The sequence below is a fragment of the Nomascus leucogenys genome, chromosome 7b (genome assembly GCF_006542625.1).
Source record: "Nomascus leucogenys isolate Asia chromosome 7b, Asia_NLE_v1, whole genome shotgun sequence".
Lineage (NCBI taxonomy): Eukaryota > Metazoa > Chordata > Mammalia > Primates > Hylobatidae > Nomascus > Nomascus leucogenys.
In genome coordinates this window covers 102,251,542-102,274,477 of record NC_044387.1, presented here as the reverse complement: position 1 = coordinate 102,274,477, position 22,936 = coordinate 102,251,542, and the positions used below count along the sequence as shown (strand labels likewise).

The 22,936-nt window shown below is 40.5% G+C and overlaps 1 protein-coding gene across 1 annotated transcript in view; it reads right to left on the bottom strand.

Moving 5' to 3' along the window:
* Positions 1-22,936, bottom strand: part of TENM3 (teneurin transmembrane protein 3) — a 1,583,118-nt gene that overhangs the window by 736,241 nt on the left and 823,941 nt on the right. The window contains exon 5 of the mRNA XM_030816348.1: positions 15,703-15,782. The gene's annotated coding sequence lies outside the window, so the exon portion shown is untranslated. The remainder of the gene's footprint in view (positions 1-15,702; positions 15,783-22,936) is intronic.

The window sequence follows — 22,936 nt, the reverse complement described above, 5'->3', positions numbered from 1 at the left end:
GTGGTGTGCCTGTAGTCCCAGCTACTTTGGGAGGCTCAGGCAGGAGGATCGCTTGAGCCCAAGAATTCAAGGCTGCAGTGAGCCACGATCATGCCACTGCACTACAGCCTGGGCCATGGAGCAAGAGACTTTGTCTCTACAAAGAAAGATTTGGGTCTAACTGGATATAACTTCTTTATTTGCTTTCTTTCTGCAGCAGTTTATAATTTCTGTCTCTCTCTCTGAGAAATTTCTCTAACCTTAAAATGTCTGATTCCTCTAGTGTTCAATCCCAGTCTCTGAGGTCCATGCTTTATTCTCCTCCAGGATCCATTCCCCCTCTAAACACTTATCATCCAATGCATTGTATAAAGAGAATTCCCAGCAGTAGATTTTGAAATGAAAGATGAAGTGTTGAGCATCTGAGCGTTTTCAGGTGCTGGTGTCAGTGCCTGGAATGCCTCCTGTTGACAACGATGGCTATCACTGGGGCATTCGAGATCTCTCTATTCTGAACAGGCTTCAGAAATCAGCCGTATCTGATTGTTCTTTCAGATCAAACGAAGCAGGAAGACAAAGTAAGCTGAACATATTCTTTCACTCTGTACTTTGTTGTTAAAAGGGGGAGGAATCCCACTAGGACCCCTAACTCCAAACTTTTGTAAGAATTCCTATTCTTCCTCCCCAGCTCCTGTTATCCCCCACCCACCTCCCTCCATTCTCTGTTCACTGATTGTGTTGAATAAATGTTTCTCTGCTCCTCTAAGGATTGTTCTGTACTACCAAGAATTAACAGTGGATAACACCAAGGCAGACCACAGATAAACTAAACTAAAGGACATTTGCTGTTTTCAGAGAACATGGCATGCAGCTGCCAGCATTTAGCTTCAGCCAAGATAATTTCCTTTCTTCCAAAGAATAGTGGCAAACCTTGCAACGTCATTCTTGGAGCTGATGTTGCTGGAGGCTTTTTAAAGGTGGTTTATCCTGTGTAAAATGCAAAATACTTCAGTTTGCTCTCAGAGGTGGGTAGATGAGAAGGACACCAGGCTAAGCTAGACTCTTTTACCAGGAGCTAACTCTGTTGTTGATAAATGATCTTTTGAAGAGAGAAGATGCGGCAAAGTGCCTGCCATCGAAAACAGCGAGGGAAATAACAGTGTAGTTGGTCTGCTTCTTAAAACGTATTTCTTATTGGACACGGGAAGTCATTTTCATCAAATTGGAACGTGACATAATGTATAACATGTCAAAAAAACAAACAAATTGGAATTGAGCTGCATACAGTTAGTCTCAGATCTCTCAGTCGGTTTTACACATTAAGACGGTTGAGCATGCAGAGCTTATAAATTCTCCTGTTGGAGGGGTTTTTGGAGAATTTCATGTAACTCAGTGGGATCTTGGTGGGGACACTGACATTTACCACTGAGTTCTTTAATGACAGCTAAACAGGAGAACACCACTCCTAATTTACTCAGGTACAATTCAATTTCACAAGGCAATTGCAGAACACTGTTCTTTTTTTTTTTTTTTTTGAGACGGAGTCTTGCTCTGTCGCCCAGGCTGGAGTGCAGTGGCGCAATCTCGGCTCACTGCAAGCTCCGCCTCCCGGGTTCACGCCATTCTCCTGCCTCAGCCTCTCCGAGTAGCTGGGACTACAGGCGCCCGCCACCACGCCCGGCTAATTTTTTGTATTTTTAGTAGAGATGGGGTTTCACCGTGGTCTCGATCTCTTGACCTCGTGATCCACCCGCCTCGGCCTCCCAAAGTGCTGGGATTACAAGCGTGAGCCACCGCGCCCGGCCAGAAAGCTGTTCTTTTATAAAACCAATTTTTGTGCTACGATTTTTAACTCTTTTATTTACAAGTGACTTCAGTTTGCTTCTCCAACCCTGTATTATCTTGCACATGAGTTTTTGTATATAATTAGTGTTTCCCTTCCTCTAACACTTTCTGCTATCATTAATCATATTTATATGATATATGCACATATCTTTAATTTCAAGTGTAACACATGTTCCAAGTCAGCGTTCCAGCTTAAGTCATACGGGTTTATAGCTCCTGTCCATCCACCCCTAGAACTACTTGTCTTTGTGTTCAACAGAGTGGCAAATGGTTGATCACTTTTTAATCCTACAAGATGGCCCAGTGTCCTGCCATTTCTCTAGCTGGCAAGAGGTCTGAATAAGGGAGCAGGCAATTAGCGCTATTGCAAGTGAGAGCAGTGGATTAGGGACACATGAACCTCCTAGCCCCAGGAAGGTAGCTGCCTGCCTCTGCCGGGTATCCACACCAGAAAGAGGCAAGGATCATCAAGGCAGGAGCTCAAAAGTAACTTTGACATGCATACTGTCCTCAAGGGAAGTGAGATAAATGAGCTTAACTGAGTCAGAGCGTGAGTGAGACATACCACAAGAGGGGAACACGTAGCATCTGTGGGAGGTTGGTTTATTTATTTATTTATTTATTTATTTATTTATTTATTTATTGTTTTGAGACATGGTCTTGCTCTGTTTCCCAGGCTGGAGTACAGTGGCACCATCATGGCTCACAGCCTTGACCTCCTCAGGCTCAAGCAATCCTTCCGCCTTAGCCTCCTGAGTAGCTGGGACTATAGGTGTGCACCACCATGCTGGGCTAATCTTTGTATTTTTTGCAGGGATGGGATCTCACCGTCTTGCTCAAACTGGACTCGAACTCCTGGGCTCAAGCGATCTGCCCGCCTTGGCCTCCAAAAGTACTGGGATTAAAGGCATGAGCCACTGTGCCTGCTTGAGCATCCACAGAGATGGAAGGAAGTAAATGTTATTTCCAACTGGGAGCCAGTGTGGTAGGTTGGTGGTGAGAAGAAACATCAAGGAATAGGCTCGCAGATAAACTTCTCCTACCTCCGAGCTCTGGTTCTGGGATGCTTTTCTTCCAACTCTCACATGGCATCAGTGCTCAGCCTGAAAGGCATCTTCCCCAATGAGTCTCCTATGATCTCTCCTTCTGAGTAAGATTCTCCCGTTATTCTTTTTTTTTTTAATTAAAAAATGTTTAGTTTTTGTGGGTACATAGTAGGTGTATATATTTATGGGGCATATGAGATGTTTTGGTACAGACATATAATGCATAATATTCACATCACATGGAGAATGGGGTACCTATCCCCGCAAGCACTTATCCTTCATGTTATAATCAATCTAATGATAATCTAATATCCTTCATGTTATAACCAATCTAATGACATTCTTTTAGTTATTTTTCAATGTACAATGAAGTTATTGACTATAGTCATCATGTTATGTTGTCAAATAGTAGGTCTTATCCATTCTTTCTATTTGTTTTTGTCCCAATCTCCTGTTATTCTCTATCAAAAGATCCTATTAATTTCTCCCCTAACAGTACATCACACTTGGTAACTACGTAATCAAGTTATTTGTTTCACGTAAGCTGTTGCTAAAGAAATTAATCTCTACAGGTGACCATGAGTCTCTTTCACCTCTTTATTCCAAGCACTGAGCACACCATCTAACACTTACAGACATAGAATAAATATTTGTTGAACAAGGGAGTGAATAAATCAGATGGACTGGGTTATATGGAGATGGGCAGTGGGCAGGAGGAGAGAAACGAGAGGCTGTCTTGGCAGAGGAGACGTGTTCATCTTCTGTATGGTGTCACCAAGACGGTTCAGCCTGGCTGGAGCACATGGAAGATGTAAATGAGTGGTAAGAGATAAGTTTGAAAAGGTAAATGAGGGCAGGAATGCTAGGCTATTGATTTTATGCTTGATTCTTTAGGTAAGGGAGGGTTTTTGAGCAGGTGATCGACATCATTCCCTTTGATCATCTTATGTCTTCAACCTACAGACTTGGGAGGAAGAGCATGTCTTTGCTTTAACTGCATCAAGTGTCAAAGCTATGATCTTTTGACCAGACCCATGGACCCCAGAGAGAGTTGGTTGGAGCTATCAGGGGCCTGGGATTTAAACGGAAATGAGTTCCTATGACCTGCTGAGTCCTACAGTGTGAAGGTTCATATCAGGCCAAGCCCAGCATCTCAGATCAATTCAAGTCAACAGATTAAATGCCTCTAGGGTGTGTTCAGCCCTGTGGTGAAACACAAAATAAATCAAAAGCAGGGTTTCCCTGCCTTGAAGAGCAGGAGAGAGCTGTCTCTGATGAAATTGCTGGAGTAACCTCCCCACTTGAGGGGCTGCAAAGGACTCAGGCAAAGCTCAGGTGCACAGTACCTCTCCCCCTACAGAGCTGCCACCCTGGGGCCCAGGACATCGATTAGTGCCACTGTGGACCCCTGTGGTCATGGGTCTATCCTGGACCAGACACACCCCAAGAGGCAGTGTGAGAATGCCCCAGATGGGCAATTAGCTGGCCAGGGCACTCGAGCTGTCCCTAAGCATCGATGTTTCACTGGACAAGCCATTTTAATAATCAGAATGTGTTTATTATTTCAAAATATTGGGCATTTGTTAATTTATCAACTGCTTATTGCATATCCACTAAACACTATGCTGAAGGAGCCCCAACTTTTCTGGGCTCATGTTAGAAACAAATGAGATAATGAATGGGAGATATGCCCTCCAACTGCAAATTCCTATACAGTGTCAACCATTTTTGGTTTGTAGAGGAGCGTACACAGCTGCTTGAGATAGCCTGGGAGTATTGCATCTCATCCGGTCATAGAAAATACTGCTAAAAAGCCAGGACAGGTGGCACTCACTTGTAGTCCCAGCTAGTGAGGAGGCTGAAGCGGGAGAACAACTTGAAACCAGCAGTTTCAGTCCAGCCTGGGCAACATACTGAGATCCCATTAGATCCCATTTATATTATATATAATATATATGTATATATACTGCTAAAATGCTATATTTGAATCAGGACTTTAAGACCTAAAATGCAATGAAATATACAAACAAAAAAGTTCATGAGATTTTTAGGACACTTTTTAAAGCTGGAACCTCAGAGTTTGATCCCCACGTTTAAAAATATTTATGTGGAGAAATGAGTTTATATTCTCATCCTTGACTTACAGAAACACGTTACTCCCAATGCACTCCTGGCAGTAAGAGCAGGTCCATTGGCCCCCATTTCCCAACTGCCGTGATCCCATGATGACTTACTCTCCCAGAGCAGAGAACTCAGTTGTGGGGAAGTCTGAACAGGGTGGGGAGAAATGTTAGGTGAATGTTAGGCAAATGCGGAGCTCTGAGGTGAAGAGCTGAGTGAAAGCACTGAAGGGTGAAGAAGTGAGGTTTGTGGCTATGAAAATGAGGGAAAAGGTACATCCTGGCTGCCATTAAGCAGGCAGCTATTGGTGGCGAGCCTTCAACAGCCCAGCTGGCCCTTGAGAAACAATGCCTCTGAATGTAGCTTCACTGCCGGCCTCTGTGGTCCCGAAGCCCACTTCCCACCTGTTGGTGGGAACGTTGGCTTGCACACTTCTGTAGCCGGAGTTCCATGTTTACCGCTTCCTTCTCTCCCCCATCTCATTGACACTATGCTCTTGCTTCTGATGACATGACCCAAATCTAGCTGGGCTCTTTGATTGTGTAGCTCAGGTGCCTGTTCCTTCATAAGAGGTCTATGGATAAAAGGCCTCTCTATGCAGCATCTTCATGATTTCTGGGGCTCGTAAGTGGTGACTTAAGTAGAAATATTAATATAACCTAGACCAGCATTTTTCAGCTTTGGCACCATTGACATTTGGGGTTGGATGATCCTTTGCTGTGGGGGCTTCCCTATGCACTGTAGGATGTTTAAGAGCATCCCCTACCTACTGGAGGCCAGTAGTACCCACTCCCCAGGTGGTGACAAGGGAAAATGGCTCTTGATATTGCCAAATGTCCCCTGAGAGGCAAACCTGTCCTCCTCTGAAAACATCGAGCTATACAGATAAACTGGAATAACACTTTAGGGTAATCTTTAGTGCTTTGTCTCTGACATGACTTTCTGAGAAGGTAATTCAATTATTGCAATGATCTTAAGTACTCAAAGTATTAAAACTTCTGAAATCTTCAGCTATCTGATTGTGTTATACAGGGCAACCTTACTATAACTGTAAATTACATGCCCAGACAATGCCACATTTGTTCCTCCAAAGTAGGCACCTAGAAAATATTTGTTAAGTGAATAAATTATGCTCTTTAAGAAAGGAAAAATACTTCATTTGCTTTTTTTTTTTTTTTTTTTTTTTTTGAGATGTAGTTTTGCTCTCGTCGCCCAGGCTGGAGTGCATTGGTAAAATCTCAGCTCACTGCAACCTCCACCTCCTGGGTTCAAGCGATTCTCCTGCCTTAGCCTCCCGAGTAGCTGGGATTACAGGTGCCCACCACCACACCCGACTAATTTTGTATTTTTAGTAGAGACGAGTTTTCACCATGTTGGTCAGGCCGGTCTCGAACTCCTGACCTCAGGTGATCCATCCACCTCGGCCTCCCAAAATGGTGGGGTTACAGGCATGAGCTACCATGCCTGGATTTCATTTGCTTTTAACTCTGGCCCAAGGAGTCTTGAAACATATTTTTCTACCACATTAATCAGCACACCAAGAGCAGACGTGAACTGAGGACTCAACAGAATATGGAAACTTTACATTCTGGTGCCAACCACTGTAACCGCCAGTGGCTGAAGGTGATCTCTGGAGGCCATTTAAATCTGGTTTAAACAATATAATTTTTTAAAAAATTAAGGTTGCATTCTTTTTTGTTTTGTTTTTCAGATGGAGTCTTGCTCTGTCACCCAGGCTGGAGTGCAGTGGTGCAATCTTGGCTTACTGCAACCTTTGTCTCTGGGGCTCAAGAGATTCTCCCACCTCAGCCTCCTGAGTAGCTGGGATTACAGGTGTGCACCGCCATGCCTGGCTAGTTTTTTGTATTTTTAGTAGAGATGGAGTTTTGCCACGTTGTCCAGGCTGGTCTTGAACTACTGACCTCAAGCAATCCGTCCGCCTTGGCCTCCCAAAGTGCTGGGATTATAGGTGTGAGCCACCACGGTCGGCCACAATAGAATTTTCTTTTAGAAATCCTGCACTAGTCTCTTTCCTCCACTTAATTTTCACAGCACGTCACTGGGCCTCTGCTGTATCATGGATCACTGTATTTAATGTGTTTTGTTTATGACTTATTTCCCTTAACAATCTGAGAACTCTTTGTGGGTCAGATAAATGTTTGATTCATCTTTTGTATTCCTCCAAGGGATACACACAAATTAAAGAAATACATATTTTTAGGCCAGGTGTGGTGGCTCACACGTGTAATCCCAACACTGTGGGAGGCCAAGGTGGGTGGATCACTTGAGGTCAGGAGTTTGAGACCAGCCTGGCCAACATGGCAAAACCCCATCTTTACTAAAAATACAAAAACTAGCTGGGCCTGGTGGCAGGTGCCTGTAATCCCAGCTATTCAGGAGGCTGAGGCAGGAGAATTGCTTGAACCTGGGAGGTGAAGGTTGCAGGGAGCCGAGATTGCACCACTGTACTCCAACCTGGGAGACAGAGTGAGACTCCACCTCAAAAAAAAATTTTTTTTAATTAAAAAAAATACATATTTTTTAAACGTGCCCTTGCCTTTAAGGACTCAATTTCTCTTCTAAGTCAATTTTCTCAACTACAGGCCAATGCCTGGGTTTTAATGTTTTCAGTCTGAAAGGATCAGCACCAAGTTCTTCATTGATCCCTGATTTATACGTGATACTCCCCAAGAGATATTTGTGTATGACCATAGATCTCACCCATGGTAAAGAATTAAATAAATGCCATTTAAGCTGTCGCCGATGCCAAGATCTGTGACTGGCACTCAAATCCTCCTTAGACTTTTCCTTTTCCTCTTAAACGGTAATCAGATCTCTCCTTGAGTGCCACTTTACCTTGATTTTGAAATTTGGCATTTAATGTAATTGTGATTTTAAAAATCCATCAAGAGCAGGGATACGGCTCATGTCAGTGAGAGATGTTATGCGTCAGTGCTTTGCATGCTGAACTTCCCCGCTGAATCTAATGGGTGGTGTTTGAATGGGAGTGGAGGACCCAGGAGGCAATTCCAGCCGACAGTAGGTTGCTGACCACTCTGAAGAGCAGAATAGCTAAAGTGCTTTCTCTGCCCACCTCCCACTGTCCCTTTCCAGGGTAGCGGAAAGCAAGTCTTCAAACTGGCTACAAGCTACACTAAGGTAGGTCTTAAGGTCAAAATCTGATACAGAAGAGGGAGTACTGATTCAGGGTTTTCTTTGCACACCTCATTCTTTGGATAAAGGCCTATTGCACTTTATATAAATCTACCCTGAGATCATGCTCGCACCAAAGAACTTTTGTTCATGAAGTGTGTCAATGTAAGTAATTGAACAGAGAAAAAGGGTGATAGGTAGATCTATAGCTGGACATAGAAACAGACGCACACAGAAGCCAGCACAAAAATTGCCAGTCTCTCCTTGAGTGACTCTGAGAAGTACCAGCTGCTGCCTGACTCCCCCATGCTATGTGGGTCAGAAGGATATGAGGACCCAACTATTAAAAACATCACCACAAAATGTACCCTTAGTTGGTCCTAAGGAGTTATAGAAAAAGCTCCTCTAATTGACCACATCAGAGCAGATTTTGAACTTCTTGCATGAAAACAACTTACCATTCCTGGTGATAATACCATTTACAATAAGGTTTTACTCTTAAGTGTTCAGGAATAATAGACACAGTGTTTTTAAATAAGTGTGTTGCAACAGGCAGGCCGTGTTTTCAAAAGCATCATTGGCTCTCCTTTTAGAAAGGTAGGTTGCTGCTCTGCTGGAAAAGTGAGACTGGCTCTCATGAAATTTCGGTAAATCAACAGTGTCTGAGAGGGATTTTTCTTTTTTGGCACTTGAATGGCATATATGTAAAAAGAAAAAAGTTTCCTTTATAGAGGTACAAAAACATATCGTTTACCCTGAGCATGCTATTTGATTGAAGTTACCTTTGTGAATTCAACTGAGTTTTGTTATGTTTACAAGTTGAATATTTTTTTTACATCTGACTCTTCTAAAAATTTGCTGTAGTTGAACACTTTATCACTATTAGTCTTGTTCAGATGTTATAAATCAACAAAGAGCATGATTATCTGGTAATATCTATGTGTTTGGATTAAGTAAACAAAATTGGTGAACTAAGGAGGTGTTATTCTTAGGAAAATGAGAAAAGAAAAAAATGGAAGTAGATAGTAATCTATGATATCCGTATTTTACTTTGATATTCACCTATACTTGTAATGCTTACTAAATAAAATGTACTCTGTTAGTAGATAATAATTATTTTCTGGCTAATCATATTTTATCATAGTTTAGTATCCATCATCATTTGAACTCTGGAATATCTAAATTTGTACAATAAGGAACTTTGCTAAAATTGTAGGGGGAACTGATGAAAATTTACTTTTAGCTTATTTCACATTGATTAAATGGGTTCTTATATGAGAATTGTTATAAAAGATTATTGGTGAATTATCAGGGCACATTGAAAAGGTTTATTTAGGTAATATCTGCATGGCAACCACAAACTCCCATAGAATATTCCTCGGGGCCACTGCGGGGAATCGACTGGGCTGCATGGATCACTGAGCTCATTTGGTACGACATTTCTTATATAGTCAGGCTCACAAAGCAAGAGATAAATCAGCTGTGGAAAACTGTATCTCATCAATAACATCATAATTGGAAAGGATTTCCATCAAAAGATCTGAAAGCACCTATAGTCTGATCAGGCTCAGTTTAGAGATACACACAGCAGATGAATGGGGTACAATGCACTTATATGATGTTGAAACCCAAGAGTCAAGGTCAGAGAATTCTGAGTTGCTGCCTCTACACAACGCTAAGAATATCAGTCTTGGTTATTCAAAGCCATCTCTGCCTACTATATTATTTCCCAGGAAAATGGTTCATTTATTCATGCATTTTTTTTTTTTTTGAGATGGAGTCTCGTTCTGTCACCAGGCTGGAGTGCAGTGGTGCACTCTTGGCTCACTGCAATCTCCACCTCCCGGGTTCAAGTGATTTCCCTGCCTCAGCCTCCTGAGTAGCTGAGACTACAGGTGCGCACCACCATGCCCGGCTAATTTTTTGTATTTTAGTAGAGATGGGGTTTCACCGTGTTGGCCAGGATGGTCTTGACCTCCTGACCTCGTGATCCACCCGCCTTGGCCTCCCAAAGTGCTGGGATTACAGACATGAGCCACCACACCCAGCCTATTCTTGCTTTTAACACATACTTAATGGAACTTTTTCTATATACTTGCCATGTTTCCTGCCAGTGTCAGCAAGCAGAATTATCACAGTCCTTTTAGTAGCAGAGTTCTCTGAAGCTAGACATGACCATCCCTTCTAACCCTCCTGTTTATCAGGCATATTTACCTCTGGTAATCTTTCCTAAAGCAGAACTTTCTAGTCAGAACCTAACAAGAAAGATGACTTCAACAGAAAACTGGCAATTGGCTACATTTCCTAGAGGTAAAGCTTTCAACATTCATTGCACCTCCCTAAATCTTATTGCAGTGTGATCAGAGAGGTAGGATCTGGTATGCTTGAATTGTGGCTGCTCCATTTAAAAAGAAAAATTCTTGGCATTGCCTTTAAGAACATTTATGATATCTGCACGCTACCCAAAAAGTCTTAGGATTGAAAGTTCAAAACAGAAACCTGCTATAGGACATGGTGCTCTTGTGAAATAATTATCTCGAATAATAGTAATAGGCACAAATTATTGTGTTATATACAAAGGTATCTTCATTTATTTATTTATAGACATGGGGTCTCGTTTTATCACCTGGGCTGGAGAGCAGTGGCAGGATCATGGCTTACTGCAGCCTTGACCTCCAGGACTCAAGCGATCCTCCTGCCTCAGCCTCTCGAGTATCTAGGGCTATAGGAGCATGCCCCCACACCTGGTTATTATTATTATTATTATTTAGTTTTTGTACATCTGGGGTCTTGCTATATTGCCTAGGCTGGTCTCAGACTCCTGACCTCAAGTGATCCTCCCGCCTCAGCCTCCCAAAGTGCTGGGATTACTATGCTTGGCCTAAAGGTACTTCTACAATGCACAATTTGTTGAGCATTAGTTTACAGATACCTTAGTACATTGATCAAATTTTGTCTTCATAAAACAATAGTAGGGAGGTATATTATTTCTGTTGTACAGATTAAGAAACTGAGATATAAAAAAGATAATATTTCCAATTTGTAAGAATTAGAAAGTGACAGAATAAGAATCTGAATCTCATTCAGTTAGTTCCAAGGCCCATGCTATCTTCATGATTTAAAATGGCACCTCATGTAGCATTATATTTATTTATTTTTACTGAGTAGAAAACTGAAAGCAAAAAGGTATCACATGTTTAAAAAAAAAAAAAAAAAAAAAAAAAAAAACAAAACTGTATAATACCCTAGGGAATACTTTCTCTGATTCCTGAGTTAATAAACAGAAGCTTTTGTCCCCTTGCCTCTGGTCATCTTGCTTTGCTCTTCTCCTGTATGTTTTCTGTTGATGGTCCACTGCGGCCTCGACCTCCTGGGCTCAAGTGATCCTCCCATCCTGGCCTCCCAAGCAGCTGGGACTACAGGCACATGCCAACATATCTGGTTACTTTTAAATTTTTTTGTAGAAATGAGGTTTCACTATATAACCCAGATGGCCTCAAACTCCTGGGCTCAAGCGATCATCCCACCTACGCTTCCCAAAGTGCTGGGACCACAGGCGTGAGCCACTGTGCCCTGCCTAGATTTTAAGTCTGTGAGGTTAATGCTTTATATCTGATCACAGACTAAACTGAAATAATAAACTTCAGAGCAGTGCTTTTTAACATGTTTCAAAGCGAGTTTGTCAACAACCTCTCTGCCTTAAATAGTTATTTCTGCCATTTTTTCACTATCCTTGGGACAGCCCCAACAAGTCCATTTTGCTCACTCTATAACCTCCCAATGTAGAGTAAATCGCGATTCAACTTCAATTCACCCTTAAAAAAAGCAATGACCTAACAAAGGAGAATTTTTTCTAAACTTCGGTCTTCTGTTCCTGTTCTTTCAGGAAGAAAATCTATTTAGCCTCTTAATCTTTTTTTTTAAATCAATGCTAGGATACAGACACGGACATCGTACTTAGAAATTCACTTCTACAAAGTCAGATCCAAACATTCACAATCAAAGCATTCAGTCAGCCTGAACACTTCCTTGGGTACAGACCCTCCTCAGGATTCTCTGAAATCAGACTGAAGACTTCAGAAAGTTACAGTCTGGAGGCATTGAACCACACTCCTCACACCCAGGCTCAGAGATAGATAGCCCTGCTCGTTCAGAAGGACAGGACTAAGAAGTAGAGTGAAAAACTATCACCGTGTCCCACAGATTTAAAACTCTAACTTTTCCCTTGCACCAAATGCTGTGTTTGCAAAACACCGAAACATCCAGATGAAAAGTCAAATCTGCAGTCAGCCATTCTGATTTTTGTTCTACAAGACAAGAGACATAGAGATACTTGTGATCATCAGAGAGGCTTACGATGTTTTTTGGCATCGTTAATTTATGCCGTTTCTTTCATCCCGTCCACTTCTTTGATTATGCGCTAGATAGTGATATATCAGCTTCCAATCCCTGTTGAGGCCGGGAGGGACTATCCATCTTGAGTATCACGTGGGCTCTCTGATTTCCCTTTCCCTTTCCCTTTTGGTCAATACGGCAGGAAAAAGAAATAAGAATTTTTATTCAAGCCAAAGGCTTTGCAATCTTGAGTTCCATTTTGTAAAGGCCGGGGAAAGGGTGGAGCTTACTGAGAAAAAATGATAGCCTTGGCTAATCTGGAGATTTCCATTATTTATGATATTCCTTTTCTCCATTTTGAAAACAGACCACATAACATTTCACATGTTTTCTATCCTCTTCACCACCTCTCATAAACGAGAGCAGGATTCTGTGCCGTGGAAATTGTGTGATCTTTCGTTCTCAGTGCCACTTTTTGGAAAACGTTATTTTGTCATATTTTAATTTAGGACATGTTTCTGAGTATTTGTTAGGCTTAGTTAAAATACCTGGGTGACCTTAGGACATACGAAGTGTATTCATAATCACGCTGGAAAGCATTAGTTAAAACGTATGCAGTAAGAGCATACCCACTAGATCTGCTCTAAATCAGGAGAGGTACACTCAAGAAATCTTCCTCAATAATATAGTTTGAAGAAACTCTTTTGAAATGTTTTCCTTTCTGTTTGTTGGTGTGTGTTTTTTCTTTTCTTTTTTTGTGCTTTTCCAAGGTTAGAAAGCGTGTTGTTGTTCTCCTTGCTTTTGGAAGAGCTTGGTGGTATGTGGATGGTAACTTTTGTTTCCTCATCAAGATATATACTTAGATGTGCATTTTAAAGATAGTAGCCTACCTTCATAGCTGCAACCATCACATAAGAAAATTTATCCTTCAATGTGTATCTCAGAGGAACACTACAACATTCAAGCTTCTATATTAGCTATTAAAGACGAACTGCTTGTCCTAGAGAAGCTCCCAGTGTGGGAAGCGTGGAATTCACGAACTGGCAAGAGAAGGATTTGAAGAGAGAGAACTTACAAGACAAGGGGAGGATGGCGTGTTTTATTATAGTGGCTTTTGCAGGGAGCGCTTTTTCTAAGGCGAAATGCCTAAGACCTGAAGGAATCTCATCACCAGTGGGCTTCGGAGAGTCAAGGATTGCTTTTGCACTGAATATTGAGTTATATTTTTATAGCAGAAAACACACAGGTGATTACATTTCAGCTCAGAGTGCCTGAAATTAGGTGCGTGGCTCCCATTAGTAATAAGAGGAACTGTGCACCTAATTCCCCAGATACTTCAATAATAATTTATCCTAAAAATTTAATTTATTTGAAGTCTATTATAAAACTAGACAGATAGGTTTTTCACAGTGTATGCTTGTGTCAGGATTCACATTTGAATGAAAAGAGAAGTCACGAGGAGGATTTGAGGAAAATATCAGCAGAGCAACTTAGATAAATCATCACTTATCTAGGTTATGTGTATATTGCATGCACATTTCTAGGGTCTTGGTTTCTACAGGCAGTTGTGCAAAATACAGTGCAAAAATTCTTACAGAGGAGCTTAAAAGAACAATAACTGGAGAAATACACAATGGTAAATTATTAAAATCTACTTTGCATTAACTGTTTTAGCTTAACGTAAAAGTCTCACCGTTACCTAAATTGAGATCAAGGGAAGAGAGATACCCTGTATACTGAAGATGGCACATAACATAGCTAGCTATTCATTCCAGAGTTTTATTTTCATTTTGATTAATTACTCACTGGGCATGTAAGAATGTGTATGTGTGCATGCAGGAATGCTTATTAAAGTTCTCTCTTACCCCCTTTCTCTGAGATGCCCTTAGGGGAAACGTAAAAACGCAGTGCCTGAGATGGATATTAAAATAAAACAATAGTAGTTGCTGCTATTTTACGCAAAATTACACCACAATTTTATTCTTTAAAAAAAAGATGACCTTCTATCTTATCTTCTCTCTTCTTAAATGGAATAGCAAAAAACTCTTTTTGCAATACTGAATTAGCGTCAGCTTCACACACCACACACACACGCACAATAACTTGTTTTGGATAGAAGATTAATTCAGATCCAGTAACTTGAATACAAAATAGTATCAGTGACAAAACCACAGTTATTATCATAGACTCTTAAGATGTATGCATGCCTTCTAAACTTCTGACATGATTTTAAAAACTTAATATATTGTCTTTGAATGAATAGCATCAAAAAGAAATATGCTCATATAACTCAATTTCTCTGATGTAAAAATGTTAACATTCCTACATATTCATATTTTATAATTATTTTGTAATTTATTTAGAAAGTCCTTTACTTCATGAAAACTTTTTGCTAAATTTTGTGTTAAAATAAGAAACACACCATCGATTAGGAGAAAGCAAAGAAATTCAGAGTTCAACCCATTAAGCCCAAGGAGTCAGGACCTTTGCGAATGACTTCCTCTAGGACACTGGATCTTCTAGGCATGTTACTGTACACTCATCCTGAGCGGGACACTTAGCAGATTTTCTCTTGTAAATTCTTTTGTAGCTTCCTGGTAGAAGACACTTCCCATTTTGTGGAAAGTCCTCAGAATATGGTTTTAAATGAATCTGTTCACAAGGTTCAAAGGCTTTAAATTACTAGACCATGGTTACCATTGAGAAAATGCATTGAGCTATATCAAGGAGAGAAAAAAAAGTAACCAGGTACAAGTTTAATTCTCTAAGGTTGACATGTAAGTGCTGATCAGAAAGGATTAAGACTTCCTGAGAACAAGGGAACTCCCCAACAAATCACTTCCAAACTGAGGAAAGCACGTGTGTGTGCACACACACACATACCACACCACACCATACACACTCTATAATCCATTGTAATCAGTCTATCCTATCCTGGTAGAAAATTCTTTCTAGTCAAAATGCAGAGATTCTTTACTTTTGAATGTCCTCATTCATCTGATTTTCCAGAAAAAGAAAAGCCTGTAGAAATAGTATGAGAACCAGATTAATTATACTTTTTGGAATCATTTACCTACAGCTAGTTCATGAAGGATAATAGCATAAGTAATGGACTGCAAAGTAAACTGTAGCTTCGTGAAAGCAACTCATTTTGTCAAGACCAACGAGCTGCATATTTGAAGAAGCCTCTAAGACTGGAGGCATTTTGGTTCCTGGGACTTACCTTCTCTTCTTTAAACAGGTCTTTAGTTCTCTTGCTTGAACAGGAATTCTAAATCACTGTGTCTTAGAAGAGCAGGAAATCTAGAATAAAATAAATAAAACACATAAACTGGAAGAAAATTTAATAAGATGGTTTATATGAGTAATTTTAGTTCTAATACTTTTTAAAAATTATCAGCTGTATTATAAGAAGGGATTACTATTGATTTATTACAATTATACAGAAAAGATTATTAATAACCATAGGAACAATGTTTGTAGGCTACCCAAGCAGTGTGTTGAGCTGAGCTTTATTTTATGTGTTCACATAGAGTCTTTGCTTTTTTTCCAGTAGTTTAAAATGAATAAATTTATATGGCTATTTATCATTACAAAAAGTGAAACGTTCAAGAATTTACCTAAGCCCTGCCACCTTTCTATCTTGTTTAAACGCCCTCCCATCCCTGTCCCTGTTGCAAATCCCAGTGACATGTTATAGTAATTAGATCAAGGCTACGTTGAAGATCTGTAACATGTGTAGGGATAGACACACACAGACACATACATACATGATACACACAGCACGGGATAGCCTGGAATAGACTCTCTTTCTTCTCTTTCTTCTAATTAGATCTTAGGTTACGTTGTGTCCCTAGAGCCCAGGATTAGGTTCACTACAGTGTGAACTTACAAATATTTGTTTCTGGTAATATTGAAGAAAAAAAATACAGGAGTTTCCTATTTTTGCATGTCATTCAGTCATTTTAAACCACAATCACAGCAAAAGTAAATCAATGCCTTGAGTTCTCATTTTAGCAATTCAGTCTTTTGGAGTAGTTTCCAGTGTCAAACAGTGAGTCCCATTTTCTCTGTCCCCCTTCTTTCCCTAATCCTCACCTTACATTAAGAAACAAAAAATGAACACAAGAACATACAAACAACAACCAAAAACCATGGAGGATTTAGGTGAGGCAAAGAGAAGGAGTAGGAAATTACTTTTAGGTTTGAACCTTGTTGACTAAGAGATAATCAATATGATTATCAGAAAAATGGAAACTGGGAGAAAACTAGTTTTTCAGAAATCTGGGCTGGGTGTGGTGGCATGAATGAAATTGGTGACTTGGGAAATTGAGAAGTGTGAAAAAGGACCGGAGAGGCTGATTGGGTGTTACAAGTAGATGAGCACAAAAGACTAAATAGAAATCTAGGGAGATGGAGTAGAATAGGTATATTCTAGACCTTGTTGGGAGGTTTCCATGGTTTTCCCAGGAAACTCTGTGTAAGCCACTAACTGAGAAATAACCCAAGGTGGGAATTTGCTTTGCAAAAAACTGGAAAGTCAAGAAGGCACAGAAGATATGGGAAAGAGTGAAGGAATAGATGACTTTGGAAACCGGACTGTGTTCAATTGATTGATTAAGCCCTTTCCTCCCTTTCTCCCTTCCTTCTCCCTCTCCTCTCCTCTCCTCCTCTCCTCTCCTCTCCTCTCCTCTCCTCCCCTCTTCTCCCCTCCCCTTCCCTCCCCTCCCCTGCCTTCCCCTCCCCTCCTATCGCCTCACCTCTCTGCCTCACCTCAGCCTCCCCTGCCCTCTTCTCCCCTTGCCTCCCCTTCCGTCCCCTCCTGTCCCCTCCTCTTGTCTCCTCTCCTCTCCTTTCCTTTTCTCCCTCCCTCCCTTCCCAACTTCCTCCTTCTCTTTCTTCAATTATTAATTTATTTAACTGATGTTTGCTGAGCACTTTTTATTCGTTTAAGCATTGTGCTAGGTACCAGACAGCGACAGGAAAGTGGCTCTAAGATAAAGAATCTGTGGAGGGAATGAGGTTACTTCTTGGCCTTTTTTCTTCACGATCATGTCAGTGACAATCATCTATTCCAGGCTATCTCGTGCTGTGTGTGTGTCATGTAGGTATGTATATGTGCATATCTATCACTACACATATGTTATAGTATCATTCATGTTTGTCTTTTTTGCATTAATTCTTCTGATTTTTTCTTTTTTTAAATTTTTTTTATTATTATTATACTTTAGGTTTTAGGGTACATGTGCACAATGTGCAGGTTTGTTACATATGTATCCATGTGCCATGTTGGTGTGCTACACCCATTAACTCGTCATTTAGCATTAGGTGTATCTCCTAATGCTGTCCCTCCCCCCTCCCCCCAACCCACAACAGTCCCCAGAGTGTGATGTTCCCCTTCCTGTGTCCATGTGTTCTCATTGTTCAATTCCCACCTATGAGTGAGAACATGCGGTGTTTGGTTTTTTGTCCTTGCGATAGTTTACTGAGAATGATGATTTCCAGTTTCATCCATGTCCCTACAAAGGACATGAACTCATCATTTTTTATGGCTGCATAGTATTCCATGGTGAATATGTGCCACATTTTCTTAATCCAGTCTATTGTTGTTGGACATTTGGGTTGGTTCCAAGTCTTTGCTACTGTGAATAGTGCCGCAATAAACATATGTGTGCATGCGTCTTTATAGCAGCGTGATTTATAATCCTTTGGGTATATACCCAGTAATGGGATGGCTGGGTCAAACGGTATTTCTAGTTCTAGATCCCTGAGGAATCGCCACACTGACTTCCACAATGGTTGAATTAGTTTACAGTCCCACCAACAGTGTAAAGGTGTTCCTATTTCTCCAAATCATCTCCAGCACTTGTTGTTTCCTGACTTTTTAATGATCACCATTCTAACTGCTGTGAGATGGTATCTCATTGTGGTTTTGATTTGCATTTCTCTGATGGCCAGTGATGATGAGCATTTTTTCATGTGTTTTTTGGCTGCATAAATGTCTTCTTTTGAGAAGTGTCTGTTCATGTCCTTTGCCCACTTTTTGATGGGGTTGTTTGTTTTTTTCTTGTAAATTTGTTTCAGTTCATTGTAGATTCTGGATATTAGCCCTTTGTCAGATGAGTAGGTTGCAAAAATTTTCTCCCATTTTGTAGGTTGCCTGTTCACTCTGATGGTAGTTTCTTTTCCTGTGCAGAAGCTCTTTAGTTTAATTAGATCCCATTTGTCAATTTTGGCTTTTGTTGCCATTGCTTTTGGTGTTTTTAGACATGAAGTCCTTGCCCATGCCAATGTCCTGAATGGTATTGCCTAGGTTTTCTTCTAGGGTTTTTATGGTTTTAGGTCTAACATGTAAGTCTTTAATCCATCTTGAATTAATTTTTGTATAAGGTGTAAGGAAGGGATCCAGTTTCAGCTTTCTACATATGGCTAACCAGTTTTCCCAGCACCATTTATTAAATAGGGCATCCTTCCCCCATTGCTTGTTTTTGTCAGGTTTGTCAAAGATCAGATAGTTGTAGGTATGTGGCATTATTTCTGAGGGCTCTGTTCTGTTCCATTGATCTATATCTCTGTTTTGGTACCAGTACCATGCTGTTTTGGTTACTGTAGCCTTGTAGTATAGTTTGAAGTCAGGTAGCGTGATGCCTCTGGCTTTGTTCTTTTGGCTTAGGCTTGACTTGGCGATGTGGGCTCTGTTTTGGTTCCATATGAACTTTAAAGTAGTTTTTTCCAATTCTGTGAAGAAAGTCATTGGTAGCTTGATGGGGACGGCATTGAATCTATAAATTACCTTGGGCAGTATGGCCATTTTCACGATATTGATTCTTCCAACCCATGAGCATGGAATGTTCTTCCATTCATTTGTATCGTCTTTTATTTCATTGAGCAGTGGTTTGTAGTTCTCCTTGAAGAGGTCCTTCATGTCCCTTGTAAGTTGGATTCCTAGGTATTTTATTCTCTTTGAAGCAATTGTGAATGGGAGTTCACTCATGATTTGGCTCTCTGTTTGTCTGTTATTGGTGTATAAGAATGCTTGTGATTTTTGTACATTGATTTTGTATCCTGAGACTTTGCTGAAGTTGCTTATCAGCTTAAGGAGATTTTGGGCTGAGACAATGGGGTTTTCTAGATATACAATCATGTCATCTGCAAACAGGGACAATTAGACTTCCTCTTTTCCTGATTGAATACCCTTTATTTTCTTCTCCTGCCTAATTGCCCTGGCCAGAACTTCCAACACTATGTTGAATAGGAGTGGTGAGAGAGGGCATCCCTCTCTTGTGCCAGTTTTCAAAGGGAATGCTTCCAGTTTTTGCCCATTCAGTATGATATTGGCTGTGGGTTTGTCATAGATAGCTCTTATTATTTTGAGATACGTCCCATTAATACCTAATTTCTTGAGAGTTTTTACCATGAAGGTTGTTGAATTTTGTCAAAGGCCTTTTCTGCATCTATTGAGATAATCATGTGGTTTTTGTCTCTGGTTCTGTTTATATGCTGGATTATGTTTATTGATTTGTGTATGTTGAACCAGCCTTGCATCCCAGGGATGAAGCCCACTTGATCATGGTGGATAAGCTTTTTGATGTGCTGTCAGATTCGGTTTGCCAGTATTTTACTGAGGATTTTTGCATCAATGTTCATCAAGGATATTGGTCTGAAATTCTCTTTTTTGGTTGTGTCTCTGCAAGGCTTTGGTTTCTTCTGATTTTTTCACACAGTGGGAACCTGAAGTAGGTTACTGCATATATATCCTTGGTGTTTTTATTTAAAAACCTTCCCACTACTTCATACTGGCTGCTGTGTACCTAAGCACACTTTTTGCACCAGTGCTGCCATGGCACAGCAAACAACTGCTAGAGAAGAACCCAATGAAGGGGCTTTCTACAAAACATCAAGGGGTAGTGGGAGAACAGATGCAGCATCCTGACATTGGAAATGGTTTCCTGGGCAGGGAAAGGTGATTTAACTCGGGTGTGTGGCACTCTGTGCCCACAGATCAGTATTCCTCCACTGAAAGAAAAATTTTAAAAGTCTTTCAACCAAGAAAACAGGATTCAAACATCTTGAGGCATTTGAGCCACCAGGCCCTGGAAATAAAGTGAGTGGTGGAGTGAACACTTTAGCTGCAGACCTCAGATGGCTCTTGAAAACCCAAGATTCTTGACACAGTGTTCTAGGGTTTCTAGAAAGTTGGATTTGAATTTCATCTTTTAAACTATGTTATTTTATGGCCGGGCGCAGGGGGTCACTCCTGTAATCCCAGCACTTTGGAAGGCCGAGGTAGGTGGATCACTTAAGGTCAGGATCCAAGACCAGCCTGGCCAACATGGAGAAACCTCATCTCTACTGAAAATACAAAATTAGGTGTGGTGGCAGGCACCTATAATCCCAGCTACTCGGGAGGCTGAGGCAGGAGAATCACTTGAACCCGAGAGGCGGAGGTTGCAGTGAGTCAAGATTGCGCCAATGCATTCCAGCTTGGGCAACAAGAGTGAAACTCCGTCTCAAAAAAATAATCATAATAAAATAAAATATGTATTTTAGCTTCCTGCAGCTATTCAAGAAGTCTATAGCTCTGCATTGGTCTTGAACTCAAGTCTGTGCAGATCTTGCCACATGTACTTGTTGCAGTGTGGGCCCTACTATAGCAGGGATGTCATAGGCTCAGTGAAGTGCCAGATGCTTTAAGTGCAGGATCTAAAACCAGACTGCCTGTGAACAGACTCTAACTCTGCCACAGAACAGCTGTGTCAGTATAACCTTGAGCAAGACACTTAAATGGTCTATTCCTAATTACTGCCACTTTAAAATGGGCAGGAAATACCTTCTCATGGGTTTGTTATGTGGATAAAATGAGTTAACATTTGTAAAGCACTTAAAAGAATACTAGTACATTTAATAATAATTTGAAATCCTAAATTATAATTATTTATATTTATAAATAAAGATGAAATAATTTTGCCCTATTTAGCATAAATCATTGCTTTTTAGACCAGGAACAGAATCTTGCTTGCTAAGAAGAAGTTATCAATGAATCTTTGCCAATGGATGTTTGAGATTGGACTCAGAGTGAAGCTAGTCATATTCTTCTAGAGCCAACTCACTTCTCAATTAGCAGAGACTAACTTGAGATGAACAGTACAGGATGGAACAAATATGTTGTGTGTTTAAAAATACTTGAGCAAAATCACGCGAAGTAGAAACAGTATAATGAGAGGTGTTTGTTTGTTTGTTTTATCATTAGAGTAGTTAAAATTTGGCCCAGGCGCAGTGGCATGCACCTGTAATCCCAGCTACTTGGGAGGCTAAAGTGGGAGGATGGCTTGAGCCTAAGAGTTTGAGGCTGCAGTGAGCTATGATGGCACCACTGCATTCCAGCCTGGGTGACAAAGAGAGACCCTGTCTCTAAAAATAAAAATAAAAAATTTTCTTAAATCCTCAGTATCGTTATGTATGAATATGTCGTATGCACCTCACCAAGTTTCAATTTTACCTTCAAACAAATCACAGTGAGCATAACAGTAAGATGCCGATTCTTCCTGTGTAAATTCACTAGCTAAACACCATAGGAAAAAATGTATGAAAACAACATTTAAATGTGCCAATACAAATAGACAAATAACATAATTCAAAGAAAGTTGCTGCCTTGCTCTTGAGGTGGTAACTTGCTCCTGCAGAAAAATGATTAAACTTTATTCTGCTGATACTGAACAACTATCTCCTAGGAAAATACATTTGATATAGAAGTTTGGTGATATGATCCAAAGAATCTAAAACTGTACTTACAATATATTTGATAAAGAAGTTTGGCCAGGCGGGGTGGCGCACGCCTGTAATCCCAGCATTTTGGGAGACCGAAGTGGGTGGATCACTTGAGGTCAGGGGTTTGAGACCAGCCCGGCCAACCTGGTGAAACCTGTCTCTACTAAAAATACAAAAATTAGCTGTTCATGGTGGCACATGCCTGTAAGTCCCAGCAACTCAGGAGCCCGAGGCAGGAGAATTGCTTGAACCCAGGAGATGGAGGTTGCAGTGGGCTGAGATTGCACCTCTGCACTCCAGCCTGGGAAACAGAGTGAGACTCTGTGTCAAAAAAAAAAAAAAAAAAAAAAAAAGGAGTTTGGAGGGGGAGAGAATATGAATTATTCACAGTTTAACAGAATGAGAGTACATCTATATAGAACTCCATTATTTTTATTTTTTCCATCCTGTTAGTATAAATGGATATAAGGAAGATTCATACTTTATAAAAAGTATATAACACACAAGAGGAAGACAGTTTAAGAGATTAGGGCAGTTTTCAACACACCCTGAAATAAGCTGGCAAAAATACACTGAGATCTGTTGACTGTCAAAACCATTTCAAAAAGTAAATTGAGTTTGTTATAAAAAAATCAGCAAGATAAATTAGTTTAATAAAGTTGTGGCTGAGAAGTATTTAAGTAATTTTT